General features: G+C 34.6%; 1 long non-coding RNA gene across 1 annotated transcript; it reads right to left on the bottom strand.

Moving 5' to 3' along the window:
• Positions 1-2,900: 2,900 nt before the first annotated feature.
• LOC121384324 lies at positions 2,901-6,205 on the bottom strand. Its single transcript, XR_005959376.1, has 2 exons — positions 6,077-6,205; positions 2,901-5,468 (listed from the first exon to the last, which is right to left on the bottom strand). It is a non-coding gene; the product is annotated as an uncharacterized LOC121384324 (long non-coding RNA).
• Between the last annotated feature and the right edge of the window lie 6,844 nt (positions 6,206-13,049).

Below are 13,049 nucleotides of genomic sequence, written 5' to 3'. Positions count from 1 at the left end.
AATTGGAAATGATAACATACATAATGTCATCTTCTGCTATCTGACTACAACTTTGGAAAAAGATTTTTGAGTCTAGTTTTAACTTTATTTTATGATAAACATTATTTAACACTAAAAGAAAATCTTTTGTGAAACAAACAGCTATAATTAACAAACCAAATTCTGGACTTGTAATTTAGCACACTAACATAATGATATCAGCATTAGATCATTCAGCTAGAGTAATATGTGTTTATCTACAATTTGTGCTCAATTAGATCCAAGACATCTTGATTTATGATGAAATATTTCCCTTCATAAAAAAGAAAAAATACAAGGATTCATTTTTTTTTCTGGTGATTATTCAGATCACCATACATTAATTAGCAACTAATTGTACTGAACAACCCATAACAATGATTATAATATTATCAAAAAGAACACTCTTACACTGATATTATTCAGGGACAGGTTACAGATTCCACAGAGGGGTGGGTGACATAAAACATTGATGGCGAGGGAGAAAGAAAACATATAAAAAGATTAAAATTGCAGAAAATAGGGGTGAGCAAGCCAGGCTTTATCCTAAATCTGCCAGTGTTATTCTAAGGTGAATCTCTTGTAGTTTTCAAAGACACGTGTACTTGAATTTGATTTAATAACAATAATTCACTCTTATCTAAATGCAATATGCTACATAGCCTACATCAAGGTTATTTATAATTGATCAATAGCATAGGAGTAAGGCTTTTTATGTTTTGGTTTCTGAATTTATTTTCAGGATTCATATATTATGTCTCATTCATTTAAAAAAAGTTCACTTTTCCCTATCGCATTTTCCTCAAAGAAGAAACAAGGAGAGAATCAACATTCTAAAAGCAAAATATCATAGGTGCAGTATCAGTGTTGTGTAATATTTTGCTATTTTTACATTTATCTGTGACAAACAACTGCAAATTAACTAACCCATGCAAAAAACACTGATTTACCTACCTACAATATAATATTCTACAACTCTTAAAGGAAGGGATATATAATGCACATTATTGCTTAATATCAACATGTATAATCGTATAGTTAATTAATAGAACGGTTAAATGTTACAGCTATTATATATAAAGGGTGCAGCCATTTTGTACCATATGCCCTCTGGTGAGCTGGTGGTTAAGTAATACCTAACTTGTCACATCAGGAATTAAGTCTTCAGACTGAAGAAACAAAACATACCTGATTTTTGCGGATGCATTGCAATGTTCTGTAATAATATCCATCCCAGTAAGCCAGCAACAAGTATATATAATTTTTCAATACAAAATAAACCACCATTGTCAAAGTGTTGAAATAACTGTATTATGTTTTGTACATAAATTAACCCACATACTGAAATAATAATCAGTGTTTTCTTGGTTAATTGGTCTTTTCTTTCCTTGGCCTCTACCCGAGGTTCCTGATTGGCAGGTGTATATTTAGACGGTCTCCAGACACTGTGTCTAGACACACTAAAAAGATCACAGGGTATTGTGTGATAAGCGTGCGGACACCCCTCAAATCATAATGGACATTATCAGCCGTCCTGCTTTATTACTGTAAGTTAATTCTGTAAACCCCTTGATTAAGTAGATTTTCCCATCTGAAATCACAAAACTGACCAATTGCGTAGTCCCAAAGAAAAGAAAATTATCACTTGGGTGTCGTGAGTGGTCCGTTTTGCTCGAACGTACCAATAGGCCTAATAATATGCATTTTTTTAAAGAGAAAAATACTGTAACTCCATTTCTTTCTACCGGCCTCGGTGGTGTCGTGTTAGGTTAGGCTGGTAGGTACTGGGTTCGGATCACAGTCGAGGCATGGGATTTTTAATCCAGATACTGACTCCAAACCCTGTGTGAGTGCTCCGCAAGGCTCAATGGATAGGTGTAAACCACTTGCACCAACCAGTGATCCATAACTGGTTTTTCAAAGGCCATTGTTTGGGCTATCCTGTCTACTGTGGGAAGCGCAAATAAAAGATCCCTTGCTGTTAATTGGAAAGAGTAGCCCATGAAGTGGCGACAGTGGGTTTCCTCTCAAAATCTGTGTGGTCCTTAACCATATGTCTGATGCCATATAACCATAAATAAAATGTGTTGAGTGCGTCGTTAAATAAAACATTTCTTTCTTTCTTTCCATTTCGTTCTATTGATGCAAATTGAAATATATTTAGTTAAATAGTTTATTATACTATCAAGTCATTCATGTTGTTTTACAAGTCAGGTCCTAAAGTAGAGCGTTTGTTTACACTGTGCACAGAGCTGTTGGACGGAGCTGATGTCACTTCACCCCAAGCTATATACCACCGGACATCACAAAAACAAAACAAAATGGCTGCCCCCAGTTAGCAGGAATAATCACATTTTGACGTGTTTTTCATTTGTTAAAGTGTCAGTATGTTGGTGGTCCGGGTATGCATCTTTTCAACATATAGGGCTCTTATTTGAGTTGATCCTCTCTTTAAAATAATGATGAGTAACTAGTGAAGAATATTCACCATGTTTGAACATGGCCCTAAACAGACATATTTGAGTATTTGACTCACTAATATTTTAGATTCCTTTCCCTTCACTGTGGATGCCCATGATGGGGATGGGTGGGTAGTGTGGGTGATCATATAGAATAGAGATTCTCCTACTATGTGGACAAATTTCGGGAAATACGGGTGAACATGAGTGGGGGAGTTGGGACGGTGAATAGATCTGGTTTAAAGCGTAGATTCTAGTACTTTGCAGAACAATTTTGAGATACTTTCCTACTAATAAATTACTTTATTAGATAGAAATGTTTGTCTGGATGCAATTAAGGGTATTTTAAACATAGTGCATAATCTTTTTGTTTTTCTTCTTTCAAACCTGTTTCAATATACAACGAATAGCTGTTTCTAACTGTACTTTTTCTAATTCTTTATTCTGTCCACCAAGTTACCCATGCAATAAACTACCAATATACTGAATGGGTTTAACCATTCTATCACAAAGTAGATCAAGTATATCAAAAATCTACAAAAGCCTGCATGATAATACATGTAGGTCAGAATGACAAGGTCATATGATGGGAAATATTTACTATATGCTACTGTCTGCTAAGTTACCTTCAACTATAGCAAATAGGTAGAAATGTAATTTTGTCGGGGTTAATGCTAGCATGTTACTACAGTCAAACCCCTCAAAACTGGACCCCTCTGTAAACCAGAAATTTTTCATGGTACCATTTTAGATATCAGTACAGAATAGAACTCATCTTTACTAGATACACCTTACGTTTTACTTGTTTCCATTGGTGTCTGGTTTAGAGGGGTTTCACTGCATTGATATATCTCTTACATTATTGTGTATACCACATAATGGTGTAATCTATTTAAAGTATAGTCCTGGAATATTGGCTATAAATGCAAATTTTGGACATTTAGTAACGGTGGACAACATCGTAATTTAGTGGACAGTACAAAATACATAATTGTGTAATAACATTGAATTATACTGTAAATGATATTTACTAATGGCAACATACTTCTCTTATTAGTTATTTTAATAAACACAGGTAAAAAGAATTGTGGTTTGAATCTAATAGTATGTTTTGTGTTTTTTAGTGGAATTTTAAAAATAGCTACCAATAGGTTGATTGCAAACCATAGTGGCATTCCAGAAATCAGGATAATGATAGAAATACTAAAACATCAGGTATAAATAAAGACGTTCTCTGTGAACAATATCAAGTACAAAAGCGTCTTACACATATACAGTACTACATGTATATACAAAAGCATTTCACAAGGTCAATATTTAAAGTGCCAAAACCATAAATTGAGCACTGAATACTGCTGTCTGCCACTGGTGAGATATGAGTGTACATGTATTAATTTCTGTGGTCATAATTATGTTGATTAAAAGAATGGATGTAGCAACTGTATGCACAGTGGCTTGGTAGTTTTTATTGAATCTGATGTCTCAGACTATATGTCACAATTACGACATCCAGTTTGGTTGAATTAAATAAATAAAAAACAAACTAACTTTAACAAACTACATCTACCAATAGTACAACCAACACTAAACTGTTTATGGATCTTCTTGTGTATAACCCCCAGGGTCCCATTCAATTTGTCCACTCATGATCATTCTTGTACTTCAAACACTGATACAAATGAAGGAAATTTGTGCTTATTTGCCATATCTGACTGAATGTCTTGACAATTCTGCAGTGAACAATAGTCACCCTTTATTATGAGACATACCATTATGGGTTATCACATGTGAGACGGGATAAAAATAGGTCATGTTGTAATTGTATCGGTGGAGAAAAAATGTATTAAAAATAACCATTTGTGTCCGACTATTCTGGTCATAATCTGCAATAGTGGAGGTCTTAAGTACCTGACTATTTTTATTAAAAAATAATAAGGAACTATTCCAATCTATTTAGTGTCTTTACAGTGTGATGGCCAGGGTGGTCATTAGATGGAGGGAGAATAACTGGTTACTGTCTTAAGATATCGACTTTATCCTGCAAAGAACAGCATTTGCCATTCAACCTGAGCATAATAAAGCCGATATCTTAAGGCAGTCATTTTATTTATCATGCACAGTACTCAGAGAATTATATTTATTCCAGATTTTGGACATAAAGTGAGAACCATTAATCTAGTAAAGATTTCACAGTATGATATTTTTATTCCTAATATATGATACTGAAGATATTGAAACACACGAGGGTCATAATCTCTTTATCATATAATCTCAAGCTTAATGCAACATATTTTTGTAAACTGTATACGCAACTTTAATTCCAGTCTGCCATTACTAGATATTCAAATGATGTAAGAATGTGATTCTGATTCAAATGACGTCATTTTGGATGTCCCTACACTAGTAGTGCTGAATGTGAAATTGCTATTGAAATGTTTTTATTTGAATGCACACATCAATTATGGAGTGTCACAATTATGCATGCAGTGTCACCGTAGAACATTTGCCATGACCTCAATTAATCTAGTTTGAAAAATATCACATACTTTGATTACACTAGATGTGCTAGCTATTATATGATAAATATATGAATATAATAAATAATTTTGTACATTTCTTACATAAATCTTCAAGTAATTGTGTATGCATTCAAATTAAAACTTAATATGACTATAGGAAAATAGCAATAAGAATTCAAAGTGCAAATTCAAGAAATGAGAATGTTTAGTTTTTGTAGTGCAATGGCAAACAAAGTCCACAGTACGGGTGCTTGTCTGTTATTATCGTGCAAACAGAATGCTCCCACATCAAACATCCATCACAACCCTTCCATTCCAAGCATTTTAGTTGTGGACGCAAACACAGTTTGGAGTCGCAGTTGTCTGTGTTCCTGGCAGCTAGCAGTGTCTTCATCACATACTCCCGATAGTATGGAACGTGGTGCTGGCGCATGACTGTCGGGCAAACATCTTTTACAAGGCATTCAGCATTCTGTCAATAAAAATGATAGATGTACTTTTTCTATTCCACATAACCACATATGATGGAGTTTTATAATCATTCATTTTCATTTCAGCTTATTTAGTGCTTATATCCAATTAAGGTTCAAGCATTTTGTGTATAGCTTTATCATGTACTGTTACATATCAAGTTTGACTTTCATGGTGATTTTCCCATTTGACAGAGTTATGGCCCTTGAACTTAGAAGATAAGAAAATGTTTTGGGCCCAGTAATGGACATGTATTGCTTGCTTCATATTGTGGCTGTGGGGTTTTTATGATTAATAATGACTACATTATTACCAAGAAGCAAACTTTTTTACATCGGAGTATAATTTTAATTTAATTTTATGATAGTTGAAGAATGGTTGGGTTGGAGCAATTAGTTCTTAAGTTTATTTTTAATTTTTAATGTTAACATATATTCAGAAGTTACAATTATAATGACATCAATAATGTATGCAATTAATGTGACATCACAAAATGTGTTACAAATTATCATTACTTATTGCTTATACATATGAATGAATACACAACAATAATGCATTAATTTTTGTTGCCTAGGGGGAAAAAAATCAGGTGATGTTGAAATAACTGACCATGCATGTGAATATACTGCAACTGTTCCCATCCAACTGCTGGCTGCAGAGATATTGCACATTCTTCCACTCAGCAAGACCCTCAGCAAGACCCTCAGGCACATGTTTCTCGCACTCTGCTCTGCTATGTATTCACTGCAATCAAAGTTGGTACTTGTCAGTGTTTCAGCCAGAATTTTGACAGGGCAGGGAATTAGTTTAATTGTAGGACATGCATAATACATTTGGGTGATTTTCTTTAAAAACGTTAGGGTTGCACAATTTTTCTACTGACTGCTAGGTAATTGGAACCACAACTATTATTTTGTTTGACTACTAGAGTTAGTGGTATCACAAAAAGTAAAACAATTATGATTTAAGACACCTACTTGTTACCACCTTCTGTTTTTCTGAAAGGGGCCGATCAGGTCTATCCCTATTAAATCCCAAGGAGAATCGGTCTCGATTGGATGCAGAATTGGTGCTATTGTCTTTAGCCTTTCCTGGCGCTGACACTGGTCACATTCGTTGATCTGAAGGGTGAAACATTGTGAAACAGATTAATCACCATAGATGTACAGGCTCCCATTTATTAGTAATGAAAATGCGAGAATCTGGATAACAGCATGTATTCATTTGCATTAGTACCAAACAATTATATTGGGTTCAAAACACAACACTATACATTTTTGCATGGATTAAAACTTAAGATTATCTCCAACTCTAAATTCAGCAAATGATTTTAGTGCATAATACATGTAAGATCCAAAATTCATTTTCTATACAATCATCTGGCAACATTATGATTTTCTAATAACACTTTTAGGGAACATAGTCAAATTAGCCAATTGCTAATGTCATGGTCCTGCACAGCACCATGACAAATGGCCTGCATGGATGAAATATAGATCTGCATATACGTACAAGTGATTCAAGTTATTTTATTACTATAATAAGAAGCCATGTCATGTCATGTCTAGTTCAAATTACATTATACATGTTTCTTCTTGTTATTATAAGTATGTTATAAACTTATTACATGGATATATAGTATTATAAAGCAGAGGGCCATATGTCATGGTCCTGCACAGCACCATGACAAATGGCCTGCATGGATGAAATATAGATCTGCATATACATACAAGTAATTTAAGTTATTTTATTATCATCAGGCTTTTAAAATATTATAACAGGATACTGATATCCTACAAGCAGATCTAACAAATTATATTTAGGAATTGTAGCTGATAGATAAATATGATTTGAGGAATAATCAAAAACATACCTTTAATGGAATATTTTTTAACGGCCTTTCTGATTCCACTTTGGTGACCGACAGTTACATCTGGGTGATGTTTTCCTTCCTTCAAGTAATAAACAATATACAGTGACCGATTGTCAGCATTGGAATGTGGCGGTGGTGTTTCTACCTGTAGTGACATAATTGAGAATTTTTTTTTTATATAGCACGTGTGTGACAGAATACTTGCATAAAAATATATAGAGGGTATGGCAGGATGTGTTGAGAGCCTTTTTTATAAAGGTAAAAAATGTTAGGATGGCCAAGTCATTAATTGCAGTGAAATCACTAGGAGATTAATGGATTATCTCTAACTATAGTTTGCCTAAAATTAACTGAATTTCGTTTTTAACTTCACCCAATAAAAACATATTTATGACAAAGGATAAAAAGACTACACCCTTTATATCTCGCTACAGTATTTCCTTTGATTTACAATGATTATTTCCTGAATTTGTCCTCTGAAACCATCTTAGATTGGAGATGGAGTAGCTAAGCTTTGTGTTATAATAACAAGACTTTGTGGATTAACAACTTATAGAAATATAAGTAAGACCATACTGCAAAGCCAATCAATAAAGCTCAGTTTCTTTCGAGCAGTTTGAGTTTCTCCCTGAATTTGTCCTCTCGAATCATCTTGGCTTGGATTGGAGCCCGAGTAGCGAAGCTTCATGTTATAACAACAATATTTTGCTGTTTAACAACTTAAAAAAATATAATTAAGACAACATTGCAAAGCCAATCAGTAAAGCTCACAGTCACAGTTTCTTTCGAGCAGTAACTTCCTGAAGTGAATAGAAACGTAATGTAAACAACACTTCAAAAAGTATTTCAACAATATATAAACTCTAAACTGTATAGAGCTGCTTTTCCTCTGATATATTTATATATGGAGCATAATGAAGTAATAACGAAATATAACAACTTTGATTTCTTTGTTACCTAATTTCGATAAAATCACAACAAATCCGCAAGACCGGGCCATTTGTCACGCCGAAATTGACAGGTTGGGAAAACCTGTGACGTAATTTCTTAGCTGAGTTCTAATTGGTCAAATGTATTCACTGCGCCGTATGTCACGGCGGGCCATATGTCATGCCACACCGGCCTTGGTGGTGTCGTGGTTAAGCCATCGGATATAAGGCCGTTTCGTACAGGGTTCGCAGCCCAGTACCGGCTCCCACCCAGAGCAAATTTTAACGACTCGATGGGTAGGTGTAAGACAACTACACCTTTCCTCTCTCACTAAACACTAACAACTAACCCACTGTCATGTCCTGGACAGAGAGCCCAGACAGCTGAGCTGTGTACCCAGAACAGCGTGCTTGAACCTTAATTGGATATAAGCAACAAAATAAGTTAACATGAAATGATGGGGAATGCAGATGATCAATGTTATTTTGTGTTTGACTAAATAAAACGATAAATAAACTAGGTTTTGTGTCTTAAAACATGCCCGCTAAATTAATACAATTCAGTAACCATTAGTGACATTAAAGGGACATTCCTGAGTTTTCTGCATTGTAAGATGTTTCCGACTAATACAATATTTCTACGATAAACGTCATATATTAAATATCTTTTATTGTTTAGAATATCAGTGTCTGTACATTCGATGTGTTTCTGGTCGTCATAATATTTGCCCAAATTGGATTTGGTATCCCAATAATTTCGTACGTACGAAAAAAAAAATATTTAGAGAATAAAATCAAGCTTGACCTAGTACAGCCGTTAGGACGATCAGAAACACATTTAATATATAGTTACTATTATTTTATTTAGACAAATATATTTACCATGTGATTACAGTTATTAAAAAGTCTTTGTTGATTGACATCATCTTAACAATCGCCTAAAACTCAGGAATGTCCCTTTAAAATGTATCATGATTACATGGTTGGTAAGGATGTTGGGCCATCTGATGTGACAGTTTATAAATGTGTGATGTTGACCGTTCAAGGCATCCAGATCTGGGAAAATGTCATCAACCCACAACCGGCCTTGGTGGTGTCATGGTTCAGCCATCAGACATAAGGCAGGTAGGTACCGGCTCTCACCCAGAGCGAGTTTTAACCACTCAATGGGTAGATGTACGGTCACTACACCCTCTTCTCTCTCACTAACAACTAACCCTCTGTCCTTGACAGACAGCCCAGATAGCGGAGGTGTGTGTCCAGAACAGCGTGTTTGAACCTTAATTGAATATAAGCACGTAAATGATTGAAATGAAATAAAATCAGCTCACAGATAGCACATAACTCTTCTCTTTTTTTTGTGATAGCAGTCGCAACTTTGTCCAAAAAAACACTTGATTCTGCTTTGTGGAGATGGACTTTTTTTTAATTACAGTACTCTTATAACGAACCAGAAGGGACGATGATAGTTCATTATAGCAGTAGTTCATTGTACACATTTGCATAAGTACGGCATTAATATATATGAAAATAAAATGGGACTTTACTATCAGTTCATTCTATGCAGTAGTTCGTTCTAGGCATGTTCATTATAAATGTACTTTACTGTATTATGGTAATGGTTTTATTAAGATTTACAGGTAACTGGTTCATTTAAAATGTTCCCAAACCAATTGTAGCTCTCTATTTCGACAACTGCTTGCCATAAGACAAAGGGTATTTGTATGATAACACTAGGTCATATCACTTCAGTTATAACAGACTGCCTCTAGAAAATGCTTTCACTACATTGCCATGCTTGGCCTGCCGAGTCCAAATCCATTGGAAACAGTGGCGTCAAAGCAATTATTTATTGCGCCCCTTAACCAGTGTCCAGACAGTTAGCACTCCCGGAGTCCCTTCCACCAGTCCAGAATTTTGCCCCAGTGGACCCATCCACACTACACCACTGACTGGAAAATCACATACAGACATTAGATCAACCTGTACAAACTGGCAAAACTGGATGTAGCTTTGTACCTTGAACACTGGTTTTCTACCTGGAGCATTCACGTTTTCAAAGGTGTAGAGATCCGTAAGACTTTAATTTAGGTTTATTATGTTTGTCGTTTAGCTTGCATGCTCGATTTTCCTACATGACTTGTATATCAAAGGTCATGGTATGTGCTGTTCTGTCTGTGGGAGTTGCATATAATAGATCCCATGTTACTAAAGGTAAATGGTACAGAGTTTTCACTGAAGACTGTATGTCTAAATTAAGAAAAGTCCAATAGCCAGTGTTCGATAAATGTTTGAGAAAGTCACTAGCCCCCACAGAAGCCTTGGCTAGTGTCCTATGTATTATAGTAATACAGTGGATAATTTCCACTAGTCCAGACCCAAGATTCACTAGCCGGGACTAAGGGCTAATGGATTTGTGAAACCCTGCAATAGCAGGTGATTAATGAATCCATCAATGTGCTCTAATGGTGTCTTACAACAAACTGTAAAAACCTTTGGTAGTCCACTCTTTGAGCAAAGGAGAAAAGAAGAGAGGTATTATAATGTGACCTCAAATTGGAGAAACTGGACATAATTAAAACTATAGCTTTTTCACTGGCTGTTGAGATATTTAGACCAGTCTACTGAAATGGGGGAAATGCACTTAGAGGGAGGTCAGGTTAAGTATGAAAAGAGAGAACTTTTCACTATACTGGTGGGAGACATTCAGTATTAAACACATCCCCATTTATTTAAATATAATGTATATATTAATGGATGCTGAATGGCATCTGAAATAATAAATGCTCATCTTGGAACCACCACACAATTTAATGGATGTTGAATGACAATTTAGAAAAGTCAGTTTTTAAGCCATGTTTAAAAAAAAGAAAAAAGTTTTAATCATACTTTTCATCAAGTTTGCATAAATAACAAAAGACAAATTACAATTTGACCAATATACTTTATTTGGTCTATTGCATGAAATAACAGTGTGTAGTATTAAGTGTTTTAAAACCGTATTACAAATCAATCATTCTCAAACTGCTACAGGCTAAACACAATGACGGAGAACAAAGACAAACATTTTGTCCAATTTGTGTATTCTTGGAGTCTAAAACTGGCAGATGCATGACCTATCCAAGAGAGAGTCGAGACATCCAGTGTTGTATCCTTCGGTTCATAGCCAAACCACTTGGTGCTATGCGTCTATGTATTATTCACATGCTTCACATGAAACAATCCTGTGAATATTTACTTGACATGTGAGATAAAGGTTTGTTAAAATGTCTATACAACTAAAACCGGTGAACAAAAAAGGTCCAGTCTCATTTCCATGAAAATAAACATGTAAATATAACTGTTAAAGTTCTGTACACGTGGCATTCCATCACAACTTCACAACTAGACCTGGTGATAAAGACATCTAATCATCAACAAGGCCTTTCATCTTCAGGAAAGGCAAGGCATGTTTGTTCAATGACACCTCAACACATTTTAAATTACAGCTATATCGTGTCTAACAAATGATTGTTTTAACACTGATGACAGAAAGAGAGAAGGCAAACTCACTTCCACCACAGAGGCTAGTCCTACTGATAAATCAAGAAGGAATACTTTATAAACACTTTCCTGTATACAGAACAGTGCCTTTGATGTATTAGTCGTGGAGCAAAATCAAGGAAAATAGGGCTAGTTCTGGGTGATCAGAAAATTTCACCAAATTATCTAAAAACAGCAAACGTATAGCTAATTTCCAACAAAATATTCATTATAACACAAATTTGTTTCCCCAAATTAAATTAAAATTAGCCAATAATTCTTTAAATTCGCAACTGGTCACTTATAACAGGGAAAATATTTTCCATATTTTCTCAGTTAGAAATATTCTGCATTGGTCTACAAACAATACTATTGGGCGATTTGATGCTTACAAACCAATGATCGTGTCGGTATAAATATGACATCATCACAATTTGGCAAACATACAAAATGACATCATGTAGTTTAAAGAGTTTGCGTTTATGGCTGTCTGTTTTTGGTGTTAAATTTATAACAAAATGTCATTTTAATGCAATTCATTATAGATTTTGTACCAAATAAAGAGAACTTTTTTTGAAAATTATTTATGAACGTGATTAATTTACAAAGTTATAGCAATACTCAGAACAGTGTGTAAAGTGGTTTACATCGTTTCTATACATGTATGTGCATGTGTGTCGAAAATAAAGGCTTTCGGGGAAAAAATGGCTGAGGTAATAAATAGAATAACAAACTCAGTACCAGTTATTATCAAATCAATGTCCCTCATGAAATAATTTTCATTTGTCACTCGCTAAACCTCGTGACAACTGAAAATTAATTCACTTGGGACATAAATTTAATAATAAGTTAACTGGTAACTTGTTTATTATCCTCTATTTAACAACCAAGCTAATGCACTTTAACAACTGAGTTAATGCACTTCAACAACCAAGTTAATGCTGACCTTTTATCTTTAGAGTAAGAATGGGGTTATGATATTACAGGTAGAAATTAACACATAGTTTTACTGGCCAAGGAACAAGTAGCCTAGAAAGGTTACTAGTCCCCATAAAACATTACTAGTGCAACCAGGTCCCTGATAAATCCATGTTATTCATTTTTAAAATAAAAAAAGGTTAAATTATCTGTATTAAAAGGCTGTGACATAAATGATCAACAAACATTCTGGCTTGGTGGCATTTTGTCGTAGAAAATTTAACTATCGATGGAAAAACTTTTTTTTTTTTTTTTTTTTATGATCATCAAATTTGCTGTG

The sequence above is a fragment of the Gigantopelta aegis genome, chromosome 10 (assembly GCF_016097555.1).
Source record: "Gigantopelta aegis isolate Gae_Host chromosome 10, Gae_host_genome, whole genome shotgun sequence".
NCBI classification, from domain to species: Eukaryota; Metazoa; Mollusca; class Gastropoda; order Neomphalida; family Peltospiridae; genus Gigantopelta; species Gigantopelta aegis.
This window is presented reverse-complemented; position numbering and strand designations above follow the sequence as displayed.